Genomic DNA, 25,426 nt, shown 5'->3' with positions numbered 1-25,426 from the left:
TGCCAAGAGCTCGACAAGGGACAACTGGGACCTCTGGGGAGGTGCAAGAGAGGSGAAGGGATGACCAACCGAGGTCCAAAATTTAGCGATTTGGCACGACACCGGTGTCGGAGATGTCGTCTGGCTCGACTGCCGTTGCCGTTCACCTGAAACGATCCCGGTCTTTAGATTCCTTGTTGCTGCCAGGTGAGCGCCCAGGGCGTGCGAGTTGAGCTGTAAATGGGACACGTAATATTGCTAATAATTTCACAGACAGCTCTGTTCATTTCTGGAGTGAGAGGAGACACTTGTGCTATTCYGCCTGGCTCTCTTTGTGGTATAATCTCCCATTGAGATTCCAGGCACAGCTCTGCTAATTAAAATGATGAATGCCGGAGGAAGGCTTTGGGTTTGGGCTTGGAGTTTTTTCTTTTTCTTCTGGTAGCTCTAGCTGGTATCTGCATACACAGAGGCTGCTTCAGGCAAAGGATATCTGCTCCCTGTGCAGTTACGCAGGACAAATGCGCACATACCTGCACGCAAGTGTTGATTAGGACATGCGCCTCAGCCCCGCTGAAATATGCCTGTGGTTTCATGAAAATTTGGGTTTCGTCTTGGTGCACGTGGCCATCGTGTCCTCCCCAGCATCCTGCACGGTTCCTTGCCTTTAGGAGCCGGCGGGGGCTTGTGCAATGCCGGGGCTGCAGCCTCGGAGCAACGCCTGCCCTTTTGGAGGGGAAACCTGGGAGTCTGTGCGAGATCAGTGCTCTCTGGAGGGAACCAGCCTGCAGGGCAGAGGGAAAGCCAGGGCTCCAGAGGCTGCTGCCTCTAGGGTGGTAAAACCTGTGTCACCTCYGTCCCTGCCCACCACTTCAGAGACGCTTCTCCGCTGCCGTCCCGCGCTGCTGTGCATGTCCCTGAGTGCTTTTAAAGAGCTGCCGTGCTGCTCCCTACTGGCAGCTGCACACAGGTGACATGAATTTCTTGTTAAATAAAGCTAGAGCTATAATTTGAGTCCTCCAGGCCACTGTAAAGTGTACTTTACAGCACTAGGGCAGAACGCGATGAGCATAGGAAGAAGTTGCTTTTACCTTCGCTTACCACCTGGGGCTTTAACTCCAGTTGCCCCCCAGCACTTCTCTGCTTTAAACATCTTATGTTTTGATTAATGAAAAGACAGGCTAAATTAAGAGATCTGATGGGCTCTCTTATCCTGTAATTAAAGCCTTTTTAGGAGTACAGCCGTGAGAGCGGTGTTTCCATGCGGTGGGAAGATCTGGGAGCAGATGTGCACTCTGGCGGGTTGTAAGCGGAGGGAATGAATGAGCAGCGAGTGCATTAGCRCCGTTCGCCTGGGGGATTGAAACGTCGTGCCGTGTGCCGGCACCGAAGCACGGCTTTGAAGAGGAGCTTTCGATAAGGTGGTTGCATAACCGCGAGTCTAACAATAGCTCCTGCGCAGGACGGCGAGGCTCTACGGAGGAGAGGGACTAATCCGCAGAGAGCGGGATCGCTTCCTCTCCCCGTCGTGTCCTCGCTGCCCTCCCGGTGCTTCTGAACCTGAGCACGGAGATGATGGTCAGGTTGGACGTGCACCTGAGGGTTGCATGTGCAAAGGATCCACATGCAGATGGTCACGTGCAGGTGTTCAAGGCGCCTGGAGCCCACCCTGCCCCTGTCCAAGGGCTGCCCTTGATTTATCCTAGTGAAATTTTCCATTCTCCCTGCTTACAGGATGGAGCAAGCTCCTCGGTGTTAGAAAAGAGCGTGTCCATGTGCAGCGTTGGGGGTGGCTGGAATTAAACGGCCACGCGCCGGCGGCGGGGCGCCCTGGCAGATGGCGCGGCGGTGTCGTCGGGGGGTCCGGCAGCCGGGCTCAGTGGCTGGCCGAGACTGGCCCCGTTGTGCGCGCGGGGAGGGAGCCGCCGCTGGCATTCACAATTGTTTCTCCCCTTAACAAGATGCCCCTTGTCCGAGCGCTTGCCCGCGGGCATCCCCGCCGGAGCGGGGCCTTTCTCCTGCCTCCCCCGGCTCCTGGCCGGCGTGTTCCTGGGCGCGCAGCGTTCGTCGTGCCCCCCCTCCGCCGAGGGACAGGGCTGCCTGGGGAAGTCTCCGAGGGTGCTGCTGTCCGCCTGCCGCGGCCGCCTCCCCGGCTGCTCCCGAAGAGGCTTAGCCTTGGTTCGGCATGGGCTGGGGACCTCTCTGCACCCAGCGCGCCTGTTCGGAGGCCTTTCCCAGGAGCAAGCAGGGGAGCGCTCCCTTTTCTGCTTCCAGCTTGGCGTTGGTGACCTGAACATGCCGCGAGGCTTGGTGACTGCTAGTAAAGCCCCTGGGTCTAATCCTGCTGAGCTGTGGCCATCCGTTTACGATGGTTGGGGTGATACCAGCAGCTGTGACCACATTGCTCATGGCAGGGCAAAGCGCAGGAGCATAAAGACTTGCCTGGGCCAGGGGCAGAAGTTGCTCAGGAGCTTGGGTCAGCGCCTGCTTAACGGCACGTCCTCCGAGCATTCCCGAGACACAGCCTCGAATGGGAAAGGGGATGATGAAACCCGTTGCTCAAGTGTCCCTTCTCTGTGCCCACGTGTGAATTTATTGCCCTGCTAAAGCTGGCTCTTCCGCTCTTGCCCTCAGCTTTGGAGCTCCTCCGCTTAATCTTCAGATGTTCACCCGACAGGGAGCAACCCTATGTGTCCCTTTCTGTTCAGCTTCTCCTAAAATTCTGTGCAACCCTGGAAATAGTGAAACTCAGGTGCTCTGGTGCTGTCGTCCTGGTCCCTCTTTAGCCCTTCCACCGAGTCCCGTGATGGGGAAGGCTGCAGGAGCTTGCTGGGAGCTGAGGAGGAGGACGGTTGTGTGATGATTTCATCCCCCCGTGCTCGGGAACATGCAGCCAGACAGAGCCTGGCTCAGGTCTGATATCCATCAGTCTTCAGCTGGAGATTTTGCAAATGGTTCTTCTGCCTCTCGTTCAAACAGCTGTGCTCATGAGGGGTATGGAGAGGGATGAAAATCTTCAGGCAGATGCTGTAACTAGAACTGCTCTTTATTTCTGACCATTTAAATGGAAATCATGAGAGCTTGCTGGGGGACAGGTCTGGCCGCTGTGCAGCGCGTTGTGCGTTTTAGGAGCTGAGCTTTTGCAGGACTGGAATAGTTTGTTTTCGTTTCTCCTCCTGCCTGCTGATCATCCAACTGTCTCGGTGGTTGGGCGAGGCGCAAAGATGCTTAGAAATACCAATAATAATTAAAAGTAACAGGCGATGGAATCAAAGCGCAGCCCGCAGTTTGGCTAGCAGCCACTGGAAGCAGTTCAGTCTTTAGACACAGAGATAGGACCTCAACGGAAACCCCGTGTCCTGGCATGCCTGGATGGCGGTGGTGGGGTTTAGATTGATAGCAGCACTTGGCACCTTTTCTACCTCGCCCTGGAGAGTTTTACAGTGGCGTGTTGTACTTTCTAGCTAAATAAAGTCATTCTGCTTTAGCATCTCACCTTCTGAATTCATCTGGCTTTATGCCCACAAGATTATGTTATATAAACCACCCCTAAATGCCGTGTCGGGGAAAGTGCCTTTATGTTTTAATTTCCAAATAGGCAGGCAAAATTGAGTGTTCTGATTGGCATCGGCAATCAGAGCCCCATTCAGCGGGAGCCGTGAAGGGAGCTGATTGCAACAAGCACTGCTCTGACCTTCTGGGGACTCCACTGCTGCCTCTGCTTCATTAAAAGGATAAATATTTTTCCAGAAACAACATTTCTGAGCTGCCAGAAGTCATGACAGGGACGGGGACTATGCTGCAGCACGAGTCTGCGTCAAGGCACAGTTATCTCCTGTACCCTGTGGCTCGAGAACTGAGTGATGAATATGCATTTTTAGCAGCCTGGTGGTGGTGTCTGGGACGTGGCTCGGGACGCCTGGGCTCTGTTCCTGCTCTGTCGCTGAGCAGCGCGGTGCCATCGTGTCCTCTCTGTGGGCTTGCCTTTCCTTAGCAGCTCTTCTCCACCCTTTTCTGCTGAGCTTGTGAATGATGCAGGGCAAGGACCATCTCTTGCAACGTTTTGTGTAACGGAGCCTTGTTGGTGGCTTGGGATAACATCTCGGTGCTTGCAATAGCAACGATGGTGGCGGGACAGCAGACGGAGGGTGGAGGTCTGTAGCAACCCGAGTGCATGAGGAGCACTCCTGGAGCACAGCAGGCACGTGGGCTTGACGCAGCTGGCAGCAGAGCAGGGCTCATAACCCCAGTCTTGCGGGTTGACCACCAGACCATCCTGCTGTGCCCGTGTGTTGCTGCAGCACCGGACCCTGCGGAGCGCGAGAGCCTGGTACGCAGAGAGCAGCATCTGCGGCATCAGCTGAGCCCCCTGAGTGAGCTACAGCCTGGTCTCCGCTCCAGGGGCCTGTTAGCATCCTGCAGCCGGTAATAGATGTTTTTAATTCTCATGGAATTATTGAACAAACATCAGGGAAATATGTTTTACAGTCCAGAGCCGGCTCTGAGCATCGTTAACATTGTTATTGGAGACGAGGCGGATGATTTAAGCAGGGACCTCTGACAAAGATGCACACCTGTCCATGAATAAAAGGCTGCAATTTAATACCCACGCTGTTAATTAAGAAGAGGATGAGGGTCAAGTGTGGTGCCTGCTTCAAAGGTCTCCTGAGCCTGGCAGGCGAGGTGGCAGCGATAATGCTTCCTTCCCTGCTCCTCGGCACGCCGAGCGAGCCCGGTGCGCGAGAGGAGGTCTCGTAAGGGCACGCGAGTGTCGGGCACCAGTGTCAGCTGTGGTCTAACGCCACATAATCTCTGCACCGAGCCAGGCGACACAGCGGTGGAAAGGCGCAGATGCTGCCAGCTCGACGAGCGGCAGCGCGTCCGTCTCCTGTCGGAGCCGAGCAAGCTGCCCTTCTGGCCAGGCCCTGACAGCCGGCAGCGCCCGCAGCTCCGGCTGAGCCGTGACGGGCTGGCAGATGCTCTCCTTGTGCGCCGAGGCCCTAGCTTGCCGCGGTAGCTGCTGCCCTCATAGCTCCATCCTCCTCCTGCTCAGCCGCAGCAAGAGCCAGCCTGCTTTCCCCCGGCCTGGAGCGATTCCATAATTTTGCAATTTTTTTTTTTTTGGGCTTATTGCAACCACTGTTGCTACTTCGGACGTTCCCCACTATTTTGGTCCTCGTGATGGCTGGGAATCTAAAGGGAGAAGTGGTGTGACAAACCGTGGCTGGGAGAAGGGCCTGGTTCCTTGTGCAAGTCCCTCTGGGTCTGCAGAGACTCGGCTGGGCTGCTCGAACCCCTCTCCCTTGGCTAAACCGGGGGCCTGAGCGCGCTACGTCCTACCCGTGCTTCGTTCCTCTCTTCTCTAGACTTCTGTGGTTAACATATTTGTTAGTGTCTTAAAAGGTTGATTAAAAGCCAGTGCCAGAAACCTTATAATCCTAGGAGGGCCTCGGAAGCAGAAATCTTGTATTTTGGCTGCAGGGAATTCTAGTAACACTGGCAAACACTGATTTGCTTCATTTGGATGCAGCAGGGAGCCTATGGGAGGCTTTTGAGTAACAAAGCTTGTTTGCATGCGTGTTTGAGCACGCACGCACACAGGCGCAGTCGTACACATGTTCGTGTGCAGCTTGGTTCACTTCACTTGCATCCTACGTAGGCAGCCGTGCAAGGAAATCGTTTCTGCATCAGCCGCGTTGTTCTGTTACGATAAAGGACAAGCAGCTGGTGAGCTCCTGCCCGTCCCTGTCTGCCTCCCCTGAGACCCAGCAAAACCTTTCCTTCGGTGCGATGCGTCTATCCTCCACCCACGCCTCTCCAGTCGTTTTCGGCGTCCTGTTCTGCAGCTTTCCTGTTGCCCGTGGCTCCTAGGAGGGAAGCTGGTTAACGTGAATGCTGCACCCACGGTGGCGAGATGCTGGGTTTTGAKGAGAAAGGCACCGTCCTAACGTCTGCGTTGCCCCAGTTCCCTCCTCGCGCTAATGTCTCGAGTGCCCCTCTTGCACGCCGYGGCGCGGAGTCGATTGGAAAGTTTCTGGCAAGTTTTTCTAGCCTGATTTCTGGGGAAGCGACTCCCGTGTGATTCTGACGTGCCTATGTGATTCTGCTGCACGCTCCCCCGGGATGCTTTTTGAGCCTTTTCAACCAAACTGCGCCCAAGGATAGTGAATTCCTACCAGTTTTGTGTAGGCAGAGAGCTTGGGAGGGAGGGAAAGCACCCAGCGAGAGCCACTGCAGAAGGCAAGGCAGCAGCATGAGCTCATCCTTCATTAGACCCTTGGAGAATCCCTGTATCAGTGCATTGTTGGGAATTCCCCGATGATGGGAGAAACTTTGATCAGAGCTTGCACCTCATTAGACATCAGAGAATTCAGCCGTGAGACACCAATCCATAGGCAGCCGGGCTTCATTAGTTTTGTTGCTCATGGGACTGCCTGTTTAAGGAACATGTAGATTCTACAAAATTGACTTTTGTTTTTAATTATTTTTATGRGGACTTTCTCCCCCACTATTTTTTTGCTCGAAGGGTTGCAGCGACATCTTTGCAGGATCTGGACAGCTGGATTCAGTTGGTTTTGTTCTGTCAAAGCAAGCCAAAAGTTTTCTTTTGGTTCAGCATTAATGTGTGTATCCGTGTGCTCTGCTGTGCCCCTGGGGGTTGTAATTTGGATCGTCCATGGGCTGCAGCTCCCGATCCCCCGATGTRTGCCAGGGTCTCTCCTGACCGATGGTGCGTCACAGGAGCTGTGATTCGGTGCAGGATCCTGACCTGCATTCACTGAAGTTGTGATTTGGTCCAAAAAGCCCAAATTCAGCGCTGCAGTTGAAGAATGGCAGGCAGCAGAAATGTTGTAAAGAAACATCTCAGTGGCTTTTTCAGAAGCCCCTGAAAACAGATAGAAAACCAGAAAGACTTGTTTGCGCGGGCCCCCACAGGATGGAAATTTGAACTAGTTTTAGCTACYATCTCTAGCCATTAAAGCAAAATTAAGCCCAGCTCCAAACTGCCGCCAGAGCGCTCTGTGGTAATGTGGTTGCATGAGCTGAGCTGTCCGGTCTCTGCTCAGCTTTGCCTCTGACCCGCCGGTGGCTTGGGGAAGTCTCTGCCTTCGCCTCCCTTTCCGCAAAACACAGCGGAGAACGGCCGTGAATGTGGAAGGCATGTCTGCAGCGCAATTCCTGAGACGGCTATAAAGCTTCCTCAGTTGAAAGACGCTGAGGAAGATAAATGTGCATCTGAAAAGCCTGATTTCCACCATTCTTTCTCTCAGCTGTGCTCTGAGAACAGAAGTGGCAAACACAGAAGCCCCGTGTGCTACAGACAGACCCCTCAGCCGAGAGGAAGGAATTACTTGCTCGCGGATAGCGCTCCAGTTGAGATCACAGCTCAGCGAGAAAATAGAAGCCGACAAGGTAGTCCCGCTATTGCATCCAGCCTACTTGATATAAAAATCAAGAAGAAAAGCTGAGCGCGGAGCAGATGAGAGAGACATTTGCCTCCTTGTGGGCAGGCTGACAAGAACCGGGGACGGACGAATTCATTGCAGGTTCTCCGTCTAGTGGAGGGGGGGAAATAGGAAGCCATCCAAGCTGATTAGCGAGAGGTCTCTCAAAGAGACAGGCTGGCTGGATTTAATTCCCTAGTCAGCATTCCCAGTACATTGATCCTCCTCCTAAGTAGGAGGGAGGGAGAGCTGAGAGACGGATGAAGGGGAGGGGGGAGATGCGAGAAAAATAGGTTAAGAGGTGGCGAGAGAATGAAGYAGAAGGGTAACACTGAGGAGTCGAAGAAGAGAGGAGAAAAGTGGAAAGGAAAAAGGCAGAGGGACAGAGGTTGCAAGGAGGCAGGGGAGCAGATGCCCCTGCCCGGGTGGCGCGGGTGCGGAGCGAGGCGCGCGGTCTGGCGAGGTGCCGACACCGGAGCTGCCACGGGCCGTGGAGACTTTGCTGATGGAGGGTGGAGGAATCCAGTCAGGTTGTCCTCTCCTTGGTCSTCCCTGGCCAGCCTCTACCTGGGGGCTGGAGGCAGAGCAGCCCTCTGGCATCCTGCAGTCGAGAGAGGGCATGGGCGCAGCAGCACTTGGATGTACCTGTGAAGTGGGTGGGAGGGAGGAAGGTCGCGCGCTTATGGATGTGCTCGGGGCAAACGCGTGCGGCTTTCCTCTCGAAGAGTTCCTGGAACAACAGGGCTGGAAACGGGAGAGAGACGGTCTTTGCAAGACAAGATCTCCCACTTACAGCAAGCACAAAGCTTTAATTTCTAGCCCCAGCTGGTAGTGAGATATTGGGCATTAAAATCACATTATTCTGATTACTGTCTTACTACTTTTTCCACTTTTATTCCTCACTTGGATTCCAGCTTGATTTTAGTGTGTACTCCCTCCAGATCCACCAGTGCCAGAAGTCAGTGCTGTATACCATCTGAAAGCTCAGCCTCCCTGCTTTCAGATGGTATAATTAAAGCATTAATCTCTTACTCCAGCAGTCTGTAAGGCAGCAGCTGCTAAAATAACATAGAAGGACTGATACAAAAAGGTGCTTTCGTTCCAGAATCACAGCAACGGCCTTTAGGGTCAGCAAATATTGTTTCGTGCTAAGGAGGGTCCAGGGGCTGGAAAAATACTGGCCTCTGAAACTAGAGGCTGCTGTTGAGTCTCAAATCTGCTCCTCCCTAAACAGCTGCAACCTGTGACAGGGCAAAACATTTAATCTGAATTTCTTTTTTTTTTTTTAAGCTTGGRTTTTGCCGTTAGCTTCTTGCGTCCAAATCTACTTCACTGCAGTTGAAAGACTTCTGAGAAATACAGCCTTGAGCTCGGCACTGCTGGGGCAGATGCTACCTTACGGGTCTAGAATCCGTAGCGATGCTGTTGCATGCAGTCTTGAAAGTTGCAGGGTTTTTTCTTGGTTTGGGAACACCAATTTAATTTCTTTTTTTTTTATCAGCTTTGCTTGAACGCTCGTTTTTTAAGAAGCTGTTGCAAGTAGCTGGAGACTCTGTGAAGAATGTGAATCTTTGGGGTGATACCAAGTTGCAGGAAAAAGGGCTCTGATATTGTGCAATGAAATAAGGAACGGTTCCCTGCTGTTTGGCTGTAGCAGGAATAAGGAGTAGGTACCGGAGTGTGACTTTATCAAGATTACTGCTGACCTGTAAGGCCCTGGGTTTGTCACCACTCGACAGAAGGGTGGCAGAGTCAGTGGGCGATTATCCTTGCTTAAACACCAGGTGTTGATTTTGGAGTTTGTCCCCTCCGCGTAGGCAAAACCCCATCCCTTCTGTGCCTGTTGTGTGCAGCTGCCTGGTGCAAAACAYCTGCAAGGTGCAAGGGAGGGTTTGGGAGCTTGACTCGCCTTTGCAAAGGTCCAGTTTGGGGCTTGTGTAAAACCAGGTTTCTGGAGTAACCTGGGGAGAAATCACACTCGGGACCTTGTAGGSATGTCCTGTTTGCTTGCAGGTTGGGATGGTGCAATGCCTTAGGCAGGGGGACCCGTGGCCTCTTTAATGCTCCTCAGAGAGGAGCGAACCCTTCGTTCACCTCAAAAATACAAGCGATGAGCTCTCGGCAGTGGGAGAATAGACTCCTTCGGAGGTGCTGTGGCCTCTGAACCCAAGCAGAGTTTCTCTTCATAAAGGTATGAGCTGCCAGTGATTTTCATAGCTTGATTAACGCTCTTCAGGCCGATTTCCATTGGCGGCTGCAGAGAAGCAGAAGAAGATGGATGTTTTCCATTACTTGATGTAATGACTGTGAGGCAGCCTAATGAAACCTCTACAACCAAAGTTTACAGAAAGCCTGCAAACACTGCTCAATACCCGAGCTGGAGCTTCTGTGCCTGGATTAGCAGGGGGCATGCTGCAGGGTGCCAGTGGCGGGGCGAGGGGGCAGGTGGGTCGGGAGCACGAAGGGACGGAGAAAGGAAGGAGGCAGAGCGATGTCCTGGGTGTGAGATGGGGTGTTTAAGGAGGGGAGGAGAGAGTCAGTGATTTTTGTTACTGCCACAACCTGTGCTGGCTGTGTTTAGCTCTCCAGTGCAAAGTCACTGGCTTTGCCGTTCCCTGCGGGCCAAGGATCATTGCATCTCCTGGCTCCGAATCTCTCTTGTTACGTTCCTTCAGCTGCAATGTGCTCAAAGAGGGAAGGAAGGAGCACAAAATCCTTGCGAATCCCTGTAAAATTTTTCCCAGAAGGATTGAGGTGGGGCCACGCTGAAAGAGCAAAATAAACCCAAGGCTGGGTTGGCAGCAGGTCAGGGAAGGGCACTGAGGGCCTTTTGGCTCCTCCTCACTGATGTGACCATGCGAACCATGGCCAAAAGCGGTTAGCAACCCAGGCTGCTCTGTGGCACGGGCGAACCCTTGCATCCTTCTCCTCTGTGACTCTGTTTAGTGAGTACGATCCCCCCAAAAGCTTTCACTTCTTTCACAAAAGCAGTTTTCACAAATGCAGTTTTCATTGATTGTCCTGCTGGTAGATGGATAACAGGCCAGGGAAAGGGATCTGACTCTCTACGCTTGGGAAGACCTCTGCAAGCATGGCTGCAACACGATGCTGGAGACTTGCTTTGAGGACCTGGAATCCATTACCCTGAGAACAGGAGAGCGTATTCCCAGGCGAAGAGAAGTTAGCCTGTAATTTTCAGCTGAGTGAGCAGGTCGGGCAGGGTTTCTGCGAGACCGTGGCTGTGTTAAGTAGTCAATATTCTAGTCTTTGCTTTCCTGCAAAAGAAAACTCCTGCACCTTCAGACTCCCTTCTCCTTGGCCGCAGCTGGTGGTTCCCATCTGCTGGGGAGCCCGTGTTGGGGGGCAGAGCGGCTGTGTCGTTAGCATCGCCAGCCCCACAAAATAATGGCATCCACCTGCCAGCAGACAATGCAGGAGGAACAAAAACCCTTCCATTGTGTCGCTGAAATAGCTGCAATTAGCAGAAACTGAGCAGCCAAGAGCTGGATTCGTCTCCCCCAGGGCCCCAGGAGATGGCTGGAAATGAACCCGGCAGCGCAGAATGAGGCCTCCTAAGCCTGATGAGCTCCCAGCAGCTGTCCAGGTAGCGTGCAATGCGGATGCCGTGCAGACTCGGCGCGGTTGGGTCCCACGCGGGGACAGGCTTGTTGCCGGGGTGTCAGGGTGCCCGGTAGCCCTGGGAAAGCCTGACCACCAGCCTGGAGGTGCTGTGAACCACCGAGCAACCTGCAGCAAGAAGTGTATGTGCAGCGTCGGAGCCTTTGCTGCGCTGCGCAGAGCCGGTGCCTTCCTATCAGTTGCTGCAATGCCGTGAGGAAGCCTTCTGCAGCCTCCAAGATGAGTTTGGGCTCTCCAGGCTAGACCACGAGGCTCAGCCAAGCGTGTTTCCCTGCAGCTCTGCCTGGCAGACCAAAAGCAGAGAGAACCTCCTATCTAACCGCAGCATGCAGCCGCTCCGAAGCCTCCTTGCTCCAGCGTAGGAAATGCCTACAGACCGCGGGAATTTTTGGACTATTTGCTTAACGCCAACCAGGTTCATGTAACTAGGTGCATCCAGAGGTGTCCAAGCCATATCCAGGCAGGCAAGTTGTAATCCTCACGGAAGGCTGCGCTGACTTGTGTGAGGTTTGCCAGGAGAGCAGTGCAGAGCCCCCGGGGTTGCACCGAGGAGTGCTGAGGTTTATATATGTTTTGCGGGGATGGAGCAGCAGATTACAACTCAGGAGACCGGTGTTTTATTCATGACTCAGCCATTTCCCCCATCTACAAAATGAGGATAATGATACATTCTTCCTTTAAAAAGAGCTTTTCATCCCCAAGTGCTTTAAAAACAGCAGCAACAATGCACGTTAATTGAACATTTTACTTTTTTAAAAAGCGTTTGAGTTCCAAGAGAAAGTTGTAAGCGAGGCTAACTTTTATTTTATCTGTACTTGATAGTGTGGGGCATGTGGCAGCATAAAGATGGCTGCATCCAAGGTGGGAGGAGAAGGGGAGAGGAGGAAAAACTCTTCAGTCGGTGCTGTGTCGCGGCACAGAGCTGACGGTGCTGAGTAAGCACTTGTAAATCAAGCCAGCAAAAATTAAAGGCCCCAATAATGGGTTGGATTAATCTGCTCTGACTTCGCTGTCGAAAAGTTAGATGTCAAAGTCTGAGCTCGTCGCCTGGGGCTCCCTCCGAGTCAGTGGAGAGAAATAGGCATCTCCAGAGGCCGTTTGTCTCCTCGCAGACAGCCTTACCCGCAGCATCACCCTCCGGAGGGACCGCGCTCTGCTTGCATGGGACCGCAGCTGAGGATGTTCGCGCCGGCCACCCGCCTTGCACCAAGGTGCCGGACATCTGCACACCTGCAGCTGGGTGGGGGGAATCCCAACCGCAGGGTTTGGAGGAAGCAGCTGTGAGGCCATACTGGGAATTGGGGTGCAGCAGGGCGTTCTTACTTACCGGTGCTGTGATACAGCCAAGGCAAAGATGCACCAGCCTTGCGTGCTGCCTCCTCCCGTGCTGTTGGCATCCTGGGGAGCGTTTCACCACCAAATCTCCCACGGCAGAAGTTGCACGACCCATGCAGGAGTTTCTCTCGGCTTTATATTCTTCATGGCGTGTTGCGATCACCCAGTGAAAAGATGCAATGCAATATGGTGTGAAAACCCGACGGATGCCCTCTGAAAATTTGCTACATAGGTGCGTTTCACACCTATACCATTTAACCACCCGGCAGGACTGTCAGCCCTTAAGCTACCAGCCTTCACGAATAGCAGCAAGCAAATAGCAAAGGCTCAGCTAGCGAAGATTTGCATGGAGACACCAGAGCGATAGGCAACATTATAAAATCATAAAACGGAGGAAGTAGAAGTACCACGCTCCTAAACTATCAAACCCCCAAGCTCCGTGCATTTTGTCTTTTAAAAAGCTATTCCAGGGACATCAGAAACAAACTGCACACTTCCACGGTCTCTCGTGTCCTCCTTCTGTGTCTCAAATGAATAATAGATAAAGGAATCATTTTATTTAAAGAGAATGAGTTGAATGGAGTTTGCTTAAAAAAAAAAAATACTCAAAAAAGGCACCACAGCACTCATCCCTGATTGCTATTATAAAAGAAAACTTCCCTTTTCATTTATTATTGAAGTAAATTAGGTTGATTGTCAGAAAATTCTGTTGTAGGATAAAAATGTTTCCACTGCGAGTTGTACTGAGATGGATGGGTTTAATTTACCCCGTCGGTATGTTCAGCAGGCAATGAGGCGGCCGTGTCTTCATCGAAAGTGAAGCCGTATTAACAGTTTTGGGCTCGGGACGAGGCGCAACAGATGTTGGGATGCCTGCAGAAGCACTGGCGGTGCTCGTCCCGGCGCAGCGCTGCTGACGTCATGCGTGCATCCAGCTCTCCCGCGGATAGGTGCGGCCCCCGTCAGCCGAGGTTAAGGGGGCTGATGGGCAGGGAAGACGCTGCCGTTGAGATGCCAGCCCTGGTGCGCGGCGAGGGGGCCGCTGAATCGCACACGATGGCCCTGGTTGCGCCGCCCGGCTGGGCTAAGGCTGAATCTCCGCAGTTGCTCTTGGCTGCTCTCAACTGCACGTAAACCCACATCTGGGTCAACGGCCACTAGAGGTTGAGATAGCTGGAAAGTTCCTGGGGGAACAGGGATTGACGTAGGTTGGAAAGCTGTTGTTTGTCCTGGCAGTGGAGGGGGATCCTTTACTGAAAGAACAGATGAACCCAGAAGAGATGAAGGAGAACATCTAGGCGTGTAAAGGGGAGAGAGGGGGTTGCAACCCGGTCTGCGCTTGAAATGTTGGCTGATAACAAATCAGCAGTGAAGGGAAATGTGAAGAGGGTGATGCTGGGCTACATTGCGTGTGTACGTGCTAGGTTAACGGGCAGGTGGGCACCGTACGCCGTTCCTGCACGTTTGTGCTCAATTTGAGTGTCCAAACCCTGCCTCACCGAGGCTGTAACCGTGCGGTCAGGCATGGGGACAAACCCCCACCCCGCGGAGCTCACTTGTGGTTTTTCTTGGGGCCCTCGGTGTTGCTTAGATGATGCCCAGTGCAGTAACCACGAGGTGAAGTGCATAAAGCCCCAGTGACTTCTTGCAGTCGCCAAGCGTGGGAGCTCGGGACAAGCACAAATGAAGGACAACATCTTGGAGAGCGAAGGGAGAGAGAAAGAGCCACAACAGACCTTGACACTGGAACTGTTTGCTGCTATAATATCGCTGGCTCGAAGCATGGTTTCTCCCTTTGCCAATAGATCTATTTACACAAAGCATCTACTGCAGTCGCAATTGCACCACTCTAAAGTGTTTTTCTATTACTGCTTTTTCTGCCCAAGGAAACGGTATAACCTGTCCTAGTAACCTATCCGCACCACGCAGTACCCACAACCACCCGCAGGCAAACGGTGTTTGGATGCCTGGAAAAGCTCGGGGACCTGCCTGGGTGGATTTGTTTCTTGTTTGGCCTTGTAAAATTGGAGGTAAAAAGAACTTTTCCGGGACAGTCTCTCCAGACTGCATCTTCTCACCAAAAGTTGTCTGCAAATGGGGAGAGTGTTTGATGAAACTTTCCCCATTTCAGCATATTTAATTTATGAATTTCAGGTAACACGCGGGTGGGGATAGTCTCTTAGCAGAAGTACAGCGAGCAGCTTCGGTGCCAAACTTCAGATTTTGATTTCAAACTGGGTGCCTGACCCAGAGAGGGGTAGTGAGGTAGGATTTTGCCTGCCGTGGCCAATTTAGGGTCATCTGCAGAGACGCAATGAATTTAGGGCTAGAAGGGACTTTAGATAATGCCCACAGGCCCCTGAAAAGTCATTTAGCTAACTCTTCTGAGCCTGGAATTTTCTGTTTGCTGAGCATAAATCTTCCCAAAAGGCGTTCAGGGTTGATTTAAAGATTTCAGGAGATGATGAATCCAGGATTCCTATTGGTAGTTTATTTTTAAAGGTTAATCATCCTCACTGCTAAATATTTGTGCGTTATTTAATTTGTCTTTAACTTTCAATTGCTGGTTGTTGCTATGGCTTTTCCTACTAGGATAAAGCAGCTGGCATTTGCTCCCATGATCAAACCGTACCTCCCTCACCAACTGAAGAGTTTCTAATGGGTTCGGGGGCCAGGTGAGATCTGTGTTGGGATCCACCACAGCAGAAATATTTCTGCTAAACGCTGAGGGAAGCTGGCTAATGTTGGGCCTGGGCCAGAGAGGAGAAAGAGCTTTGTGTTTTAAAAACAGTAATAGATTTTAAATTGCATTTCCGTTAATGAATGAGTTGCCCAATTACCACAGGCTCTGCAGTCTGAACACCTGTGCCCGAGACCCAAAATCTCCAGAGAGACTTTCACTTTTAACAATATTTGTTATTATGAGTATTATCGTATTAGACGAAATGGGCAAAAGGTGGAAGCTTGCATTGGTTGACGGCATCGAGGTGGCGGTGGCTTATCCGTCCCTCCGGATGCCCTGAGGCCACAGCGGTGCCCGCGATGCCATCGGCGCACGTGCCAAGGAGTTAATAATAAAAATGCAGCGTCCTGCATTTCTCAGGCCCCTCCTCGCAATGTATTCTGGATGCTTTGCCCCAAATGAGTGCATTTTTGCTTCTGGCTGAGTCCCCAGGTGGCCGGGGACCATCAGGCGGTGCCCAGGCTCCAGGTGGGGAGAATTTGCCTTGAGCTGCTCTTGCAGCTTTGGAGCTCCTGCTCCCTAATCACTTCAACAGCATTGAGAGCTTATCAATAACCACAGACCACATGAGCTTGATGAGGCCCGTGCTGTTGGGAGCAGCGATGCCTGTGGTAGCTGTTGGTTATAGGAACTGGGTTTTGCCCCACCTGGGGTTAATTAATTGCCTCCAGGAAGCCGGTGGGAGCGTGGGGGGCCCTGCTCCTTAGGAAAAGGCAAGCGGGAGGGTCGTTCAGCCAGACCTGCAGCTCCCTGCGAGGAAAAATAAGTTTATTCTTGGTGCCGCGGGCTGTGCTCGGGAGCTGTGTTGGCTGGTGAGTTGGCCCCTCTCGCTTGCTGTCGGGAGACCCGGTTCTTGCAAAACAGGCATGATATTTTCTGCACCAATCCTCCCCCGGCGGTTCACCCCGCTCCCCTTGGCGGCAGTGGGGGAGCCCACTGCGTTCCTGATGTGACCCCCGTGGGCTGTGGGGCCGGGGACGAGCCCCTCGTGGCCACGCTCCCCACCCCCCGGGCAGCTCTGCAAAGCACAGAGGCTGATCTGTGCGTTTTGCAGGCGAAGCGCCAGTAATCGCCGTGCTCTGGGGGGAAACGCTGCGTTCACCGTGTGTTCGGGGTACCTTGGTGAACCCGGTGATTGCCAGGACGTGCGTAGGGTGCAAGCACGCCTTCGCGGGAGCAGGGGAAAGGTGCATCCCCTTAGAGAGTGGAAAGATTAGTTGTTTCCAGTTTAGACTTAAACCTTCTTGCGTGGGGACGGAGGTGCTAACCCCCGTGCTGGCTGGATGGCGCGCGGAGGCAAAGGTGTGATTATCCCAGCTCCCGTTGCTCCGCGTGTGCTGCTGCAGGCCAGAGGGCTGAACTGACATATTTAAACCCCTTTCCCTCTCCGTGTTTAAACATTGCCTTGGAAAACGCTGTCAAGAAGCCACAACTCTTGGTGTCCTCTAGGGGTTTTAATTTATTTTTGTTGCATTAGATGCTTGCTTCCTTGTTTTCGGGTTGCTCTTTTAATGGTGGAGGGTGGTCTTGCTGCAGAGCAGAGGTGGTGCAAAGATAAAGCTCGCTGCACCACTGGTTGTTAATAGGTATGATGAGTAAAGCTGTGTTGGAGGGAGATGGCATAGCTGTCAATCAGATGTAAGATTACTTTGGGTCTATTTTATATCAAGAGAGAGTCGTTTTTTTTTCTCCATAGTTTTTTGGATTTCAATCCTGTTTTCACTGGGAACAGCCTGAATGGCCTGGTTGGTCTGCAGAGCCAGCCCTTTGCTTGCGTCCTTGTGTATAGATCCTGGTGTGCGCTGAGGAAGCTTTTAGTGTGTTACCTGAAAATAAAAATAAGAATTGCAGAACGTTTCCGTACCTCAGGCTGCAAATGAGGATGTTTATGCTGAAAACAGCGTCATGATGAGCAGTGCTTTCAGCAGACAGGATCGGGGCTGCGCAGAAGTGGAGTCCCCTGCATTTTCCAGCTCAGGGTTGGAGCATGCAATGGGGGTGGTTTCTCTGCAGCTCCTTTGGCCCTTTTGGCACTCAGAAAAGCTGTTAGTGCATTTCCCCAGAGCTGATTTGCTCCCCCACTAACTAACCTAGCGAGAAGCAGCTGAAATCTCGGTGCTGTGCCTGAACGAGTGTCCTCTTCCCCTTCCAGGCTGGCCTGAGCTCCCCTGCGGACATGCCGACTCTCCTGCTGCGCTGGACTGTCCCGTCACCTCCAGGGGAAGACATCTCCAAGGTACAGCAGACTCTTATTTCTGATTACAAGATTATGTGTGTCTGAAGGGTCTAAGTTTGTTTTCAAAATGTTTAAAATAGTTTATACTGCGTCTTTGAGGTGCAAAGTTGCCGGTGCGGTAAGGTTTTGGGAGCGCGGCTTTATGTGGCTCAAGACAACTGGCATTAGGTTAAGCATCCTGCTTAACCCAGAACCGGAAGCTCTCGAAAGTGATTTTGCAAACCTGGAGATGTTTCAAGCTTAGGAGGTTTTTGACCAGTCTCATTTATGCTCGCCTCTTGCATTACTAAGGGAGAAGCTTAGAAGTCTGAATTACGTGAAATACAGTGTGAAATCTTTTGAGATACCTGAACTGTGTGCATACATAAACGCACTTCCATTTCCCCAAAACTTTATCTCTCCTCCTTCCATCAATCCAGGCTTGATTGCATTATGCCACAGCAGCTGGGGGAAGATGGATTGGGGGAACTGAAGGCTGTAGACTTACCCTCCTCACCTTCCTTCTCCCAGGGAGCATCCTACTGCTTGGCCATAAGATATGGGCAGAGAGCTTAGGTGCAGCAAAACTGGGGCTGCTGCCTGCCCCTCTTGCTGCTTTCCCGTTCTCTGCCCTCTGCTAGGATTTGAAGATAAAGTCCTCTTTGAAATCCCGCCTCGCCCAGCACTTGGACATGCAGGGAATAGGGATGGTGGAGGAACCTCCAGTAGATTGGGACCTGTGTGTTTCTGAAGAACTTTGTGCTCATTGTCAGTCTTTTTTTTTTTTTTCCTCTGTCCTGTTTTGCAAAGCTCAGAAAGTCACAAAGAGTGTGTCTCAGGCTGAGAAAATAAGATTTCTTCCTAAATGTCGGCTCCCAGAATCTACCTGTTTTTCACATACGGATTTGCATGTTCTTCCTGGTATTTTTCCTAGCAGACGCTTTGCTGTTGCAGGGTTCAAACATGTGGCTTGTGCTCTGTCTCTCTCTTGTTCTCTTCCTGTGGTGCACAGCAATTTTATGTGGCTTTTGATCTTGTCCAAGAAAGAAGAAAGTTAGGAGTACTCCAGGCAGTGTCTGAGGCTTGCGGCGTGCTGGGTGTGCAAGCGAGTAGGCTGCGTGTCATCTTTCCAAGGGCACTGGTGCAAAAACAAAACAAAAAAAATCCTCAAAGCTTGCGAAAGCTTCGGTTGACAAAAGGGGTGCTGTGTATCGCCACCTAATTTCATCCCAAGCACCCTAAACTGAAAATAAGCGCTGTTTAATAAACAGCAGTCGGCGTTTCACTTCCCTGAACGGTCTGGTAGCAACTGCTGATTCTTCCCCTGATTTTCCCCCACTGGAATTATTTTGAAACCGACTATTCACGGATTCCTCCATTAACTTAGATATATACACACACGCGTGCGCGTGCATAGAAATATGTATGTATTTTGGCGCCCTATTGGAAATTCAGTCGGATCCCATTTCAGTGGCTTTGCCTTCCCCCTGCGTCTCCCCTCTGCAATCTGCTGGTGCTACAGCTGCGCGGGGGAGAAGAAAGGACGCAGCGTCTCGCGCGGACGTCGGCAACAGCGTCCAGCTGAACTAGGGAGAGAAAAATTACTTCCTTGTACTACTGCTCTCTTGACAAGAGCTGGCTCGCTCTTTCTTTCCTTCCCTCCCAYTCTCTCCCCCCCCCMCTTTTTTTTTTTTTTTCCTACCACGTTCAATTTTCTTACTGTGCTGGGCAGGTTACAGAACTAATCTTGAGGATGCTTTGAGCCTGCTGTGTAGTACTGCGAGCCCTTAAAGACTGGGTGGGGGGGGACAGCGGAGGGAAGGGAGAAGGGACATGCGGGGAATGCAATTAGTTTGGGGTGGCAGGGCAAGCGAGAGGAGCGGGAATTGCAAATGCGGGTTTTCAAAAGCGGCGGGTTATTACTTAAAATGAATATCCTTGCTGCTAGGGCTAGCTTACCTGGGTTGCTTGTTGGCAGCTGGAGAGTGGGAGACATGAATTAGAAGACAAAAATTCCCTAGGCAGTCTCCAGGGTCTCAAATGGCACTTTCATCACAGAAAGCGTTTTGTAATGTGCACATTTATTTTTTTTTCCCTCTGCCTTCATCTGGAGTAGAGATTCTCATGCTTGAGGCCTGCCAAGGACCTGCTGGTAATTAGAAGATGGGTGAGATTTGGAGGATTTGCACTACCCGTCCGAGGCGTGGGGCTTTCTGAAGTGAAATAGGTTTTGCACATGTTTAAACTTGGAAGAAATGAGTCTGTGCTGTGCTAAGGATGTCGCTCCCAGCATGGAGAATACTGGTCAATGAATATCATCTTGGTGCCTCCCACGCGTTCCCAGGTCTCAGTGCCTTTGGGAGAGGGGAGATGACCTGGCCCCTGGAGCAGGGGAAGGGACGCAAAGCCATCGGGTTAAGCCGCTCGGACGCAGCGCAGCTCCTGGCGTGTCGGTTCTTATGGCTCTCAGCTACTCCAGGTTGGTGCCCGAGCTACCACAAGCTGGGACCTGTAATGAATCCATGCTCCTGCTAAGGCAGCTACAACAGGAGGCCCACGGTCTCCTGTATTTCTCATGCCAAACTGCTGCTCTTCGTAGCTGCTAAGCTGGGGCGTATCGGCAGCAGAGYGAGGTGACCTTGGTGGTCAGGTCCTGTCTGAGCTGCCGCTTTACCCCGGTGCAGCTATAACCGCTAGCTCCAAGGCAGCTGGACTGCTAGGGAAGTGTGTTCGCCCCGCAAAATGCATATCCCGTCGTCAGTTTTGGAAAGAAGGTTAGGAACGTAAAAATATGACGGCTCTGGAGGCAGGTATCTTAAAAGCAGTATGYGCTGATCGTCTCGTGCGTTCCCGGACAGACCCTCAGCAGATGGCTGAATCTCCTCTTGGTCTTCGCTTTCAGAGTCCCAGAGAGGGCAGTCGAGAGCTTGATGAGGAAAAAATAAACATAGGGACGTGCCAGGGCTGTGTCAGCCTCGAGCCCTGAAGCACGTGCAAGGTGGTAAACATCCTCTATCTTCTCAAGCCGTCTATTTGCCGAGTCTTTGCCTATGGAACAGTGCCTCTTCCCCTGATGGACTTGTTGCCTCTTTGTAATGCATAGGTAAATAGACATTTAATCAACGGGAAGCACGGACTGGAGGCAGTGAGGAGTGATAAAGAGCCCAGTCGGGACTAACAGTTCCTCCATCGCGCGCTCCGAYGGTGGGGGCTGCCAAGTGGATCAGTGTGAAAAGCGTCCCTGCCCTTGGCTGCGGAATAAGGAGGAAGCTGGCTCCTCTGAGGACAGGGATAAATTACAGATATATTGGCACCAAGGGGATTATGGCCACTGAGCACCTCTCTAGAGCTTGCAGCTTGGAGAAGCTGAGTGGTTGGCCCTGTCCAGGGAGGTATCTCGTGGGGGGTAGGCCCGCGGCGCCAGGGCTCGCGCTGCAGTCGGGATGCCGGCCGGCTATCATGCAGCAGGCAGGTGTTTTGCCTAGAGCCAGCCCATTCTCTCTCTGCCCTTTCTCTCTGCTTCTTGCGCTGTGAAGATCATGTTGTCCCTCAGCACGTAATTTGCCATCAGTTAAATTTTAATGGCCAACACTGCGTGCTCAGCACTGGAGCTGCTGGTTGCTGGGGTTTTTATCTCCGAAGCGTTCCTTACCACGCGTTCCACTGGGGCTGCTTAGGAGAGCCAGCAGTTGAGGCTGGCACGTATTCTGCATTGCAGACTTGTGCTGAAACCATGCCCAGCGAGAAGCACCCATGCTGGGAAGGTATTACGGTGCATTCGGAGCTGGGGTGGTGACCCAGTGCCCTTAAGTACATGGCATTACTGTGTTTAATGTACTCGGCTCTAAGCTCTCTCTAAACAGAAGTGATCTTGCTGAGTTCAGCACTGAAGGAGCAATAACCAATGAAGGAGATTAAGAAAACTCACAAGACTCAAACGTGCTAGAAAGGGCTGGGGAAGTGCCAGGGACATTGCAGTAAATGACCTCTCAGGTAATTGAGGATAAATAAAATCCGTGCCCCATCTCCCTTCTCCTAGGCTCCTCGTGCCAATGCCTTTGCCCTCCCCTCCTTTGCTTGACCATAGATGTTGCTTTCAGGGTTATTTTTGCACTTGAGTACAACAAATCCTGTGTGTGGCGAGCGCTGCTAGGGGGCTGAGATGAGAATTCGTGTTGTTGCATTCAGAAAAACTAACCTCTTGAGCTCAAGGAGAGCTTCTTTAGTTGGCAGTAGCATTAGGTGCTTTATTCTGTCTGGAACAGCCTTGAGAGGGCAAACAAAACCTCTGTTTTGTGGCTCTTGTCTCCAAAGGCTGTCTGCAGACAGGGCTGCATGTGATCATTTTTTCTGGAAACCAGGCCAGGCGAGCCAGAAAGGGAGCTATGTCCCACCACGCTAGCTCTCTTGTGAAGTGCTTACCATTGCCTGAATGCCATCAGGCTGCGATGGAAACAGGGTGCAGCGACCAAAGCAGTCCCAGTGTGAGGTCTGATGTGCTTGGTGAGATGGTTAAGTGTTTGGTTCAACTTGTTCTGGAGCTGGGGCTGCTTGCAAATGCGAAAGGGGATTTGGGGGCACTGGTCTAAAATGGGGGAGACATGGTCAGAGGGGTAGGGTTTGATTTGCTGCCTGTCTCATAGCAAATGAAAGTTTTGTAGTTGATGGGACTTTGTGAACGTCCGACACGTGTCTTGGTTCTGGGCTGGGCGCCTTGGTAGGTCACATCGGAGGGGACGCGGTGCAGTCCCCCTTGCCTGCACCCCGTGCCTGGGCTGGACCGAGGGCTCAGCTGCCACTGCTTTTACCCACATGGGTTTGCTTGTGTCCAGCGTGGTCCCCAGGGTCCCTCATCTCTGGCATCGCAGCAGCAGAGGGTTCTATCACTGCCTGTCCTTCATGGAGCCTGAGCGTTGCAAAGCGCCCGGAGAGCGGCTGCTGCCTTCAATCCCTACCCCTAGTGCCGTGCAGGCGCGGAGGCTGCGAGGAGGATGACTTGGCAGTGATATATTTACTACAATTACCATCTCTCTTCCCAGAGGAGGAAAAAAATAGATGAATAATATGTTTTGAAGGTGTCATGGAGTGAAAGCAGGAGAGGAGCTTGAGCCTGAACTTATGAATAACTTATAGGCTTCCTTCCTTCATGCAGTCACTCCATTTGGGCTTATCTTTCTTGCCCGTAGGAGGTGTAATTAAAGGAGCGAAGCCTGGCATCCATGCACAGGGCAACTGGCTGTGGGTACTCATCTGCATGTGCTCCGCATGTCTAGGAGGGAAGCTGTCCTGTGCGCTTGCGTGTGCCTCCCAGGGCACCGTATAGGCATTTGCATGCCCAAGCAGACTGTTTAGAGCTGATGCTTTACAACTTTGCCCCTTTGTCCCCATACCTTATTAAGAAAAGGTGCTCCGTATGTTACAAATACCATAGGAGYGTGCTGGGAGATGGGAGTCTTGGTGCCGGAAAGCGCTCAGGAGGACCACTGTTATCTTGAATCTTGCAATGCTCAATGTTCAGCTCTTTATATTCCTACTAGATCTATAGGAAACTCGTGGGGGAGCCAAATCATGTGTAAGGTGTTGTCACGGTAAAGCGGATGAGGATGGGATCTGGCTCGTGGATGTGCTGGTTCCTGTGCTGTGAGCACCTTTGAGAGGGCAGGCAGGGAACCTGCTGGTGACTCCTCACACCTGAGGAGGACACCAGGTGTCCACGTAGGGCATGAAAGTCCTGACACCCTTGGTTAGCATTTGGGAGATTTTTGTTTGCTTCTCGAGGCTATTGGAGATTCCCTTCTTGACCTGAAGCAGTGACTTATCCTTTCCAAGTCTTACTTTTTCTATCCATAAAATGAGGAGTAATTTGCTCTTGTCTCAACACCTTTCTCTGCTTTCTCTGTTTTGACTTTAAGTGTTCAAGGGAGGAACTGTTTTTTTACTGGGTATATGTACAGAATTGAGTGTAATGGAAGCAAAATCTTATCAAAAGCTTGCGAATGTTATTGTAATACGTATAATAATTATAGGTATGAGTACGTAGGGATGATGAATCCAATGAAATATGGCATTTCCCTCTGGAAAAATGTTAGTGAAATAAAACCACGCCTGGGAATATGTCAGTTTCAGCAAAAAATATCTATTAAACATTATGCAGTGCTGTTGAGCAAGGTCATAATGTTCCTTTAGAACCAGTTAGAGGTTTCATTTCAAAACAGCATGCCATTTTTTCTGCTTTTTTTTTATAGGTGAGGTGTTGTCTTGTGGTCTTTTATTCTGATCTGCAAAAATAATTGTCTAAAACTTAGCTGAAGTTTCTGCTAAAAGGAAATTCTGTCTGTCTCTCTCCACAGCTCTGTATACGTGGAGGTATGGTATCCCTTTTTTACCATCATATCTGTGTGTTATTTCCAATGAATAACTTCTTCCCCTGTCCCCATATCTCAGGGATGCAGAGCCCTGCTATCTGCATGTTCATATCAGCACGGCACATAGATATATATGAGTGTAATGGATATTAGGCGTTTATTGCAAGGCATTCTGTTGAACATCACCTGCTGTTCAACATGAAAAGTTGATGTTCCACAAAGCCACAAGCCGAAGGCTCCTTAAGAGCTGTTCCGGTGCATCGGGTAAATATACGTGCTTAGAACAAGTACTGCGCGAATTAATAATGCATGGAGCAAGTCCTTAGGAAGAGCAGCTACTGCATATGGCCTTCCTCTAAACTGCTCTCTTTTCTTAGGCAAATACACAGGGAAGTTTTGTTTTTGAAGCTTATGATGTAGGTAACAAGCCAAACCAAGCTCATCAACCGTTTGAAGTTACTGTAAGTGTGCTAGCTGACTGGGCAGCTAGAGTCAAATTCAGAAGCGGTGTGAAGGATGGTAAAAATTGCTTCTTGGCATTTTGCATGATCGTAGGCAGCTCATGTTGGCAGATCAGTGGGGAAGAACCAGAGGGTGAGATGAAAGGAACCCCCACCTCTTACTAAGAGCATTTTCCATCCAAAATGTACCAGCTAGAGATAATGGAGGCACTTGTGGATTTTTGCATTGCTCTGTTGAGTTGGAGGAGGAGGTCAAGCCCCACCATAGCGAGGCGGATGGGCCCATATAACCCGATAGCCCGTATTGGCTTTTGTAGGAGTTCCCTACTCGTGCCACGTTAGCAAGCTTGGAGGTTGCACAGCCACTAACAAGAAGTGCAGACTGCTCCCAGCAGTGCTGTTAAATTTTGGCAGAGAGCCCTAGATGAATGGGAGGTTATGGAGCCTTTCTCCTTGAGGGCTGTGGTTCGAATCAAGCCTTGGGTTTGGGGGGAGAAGAGGAGGAGAGTGAGCTAAAAGCTCTCTGGCCTCTGGACCAGGAGATAGCTCTACACCAACTGTAGTTTTGGTGCTGTCAAGACCCGCGTGAAGGTTGATGGATGATAACAGTACAGGTCTCAGGCCCTGAGGACAGTTCTCCTTACTCAAGGTGGCCCTTCCTGGTAGGGGACTGCGCGACCCTTCAGCAGGCTAGCGGGTGGGATGTGCTTGTGCTTGGCAGCCCAGGCTGTCAAGGCCATCAGACTCCAGGCTGCCGATCCATCCCACGCTGCCAGCTTTTTCCATGCATATTGTTGTTGTCAGACCTGTCAATGCAACTTCAGAAGAGCGACTTGGAGCCTGTTGTTTTTCACCTTTCTTTGGCAGAATTGTTGGCCCAGATCTGATTCGAAGAATCTCTCTGGGCGATAGGGATAGAGAAAAGAGAGAGAAACGCAGCTGGATTTTCCAAGAGTTTGCAGCCAAATCTTCTTCTGAATTGCAAAGTGAACAGCTCAGATTTTGGAAGCATCTGATGAAGAGTAAATATAAAATGCCAAGATATCTTCTTTTTTTTTTGCTTTGTCATTTTTCTGCCTATAATGTTGTTTTAAGGGCCTGTGAGTCACCTCAAGCAGCAAAATGAGACATCCTTACCACTAATGAAAATAATGAATATTTAACAAGATATTATTTATTTGAGTTGCATCAGCTCGCAGGAGTCTCCAGGTTGAGTGCCTCTAATATTTGGCATGTTAGACAAA

Source organism: Apteryx rowi, unplaced genomic scaffold (genome assembly GCF_003343035.1).
Source record: "Apteryx rowi isolate R43461 unplaced genomic scaffold, aptRow1 scaffold_33, whole genome shotgun sequence".
In the NCBI taxonomy this organism is placed as follows: domain Eukaryota; kingdom Metazoa; phylum Chordata; class Aves; order Apterygiformes; family Apterygidae; genus Apteryx; species Apteryx rowi.
The sequence above is the reverse complement of the archived record's forward strand: the minus strand, read 5'-3'. Positions refer to the sequence as shown.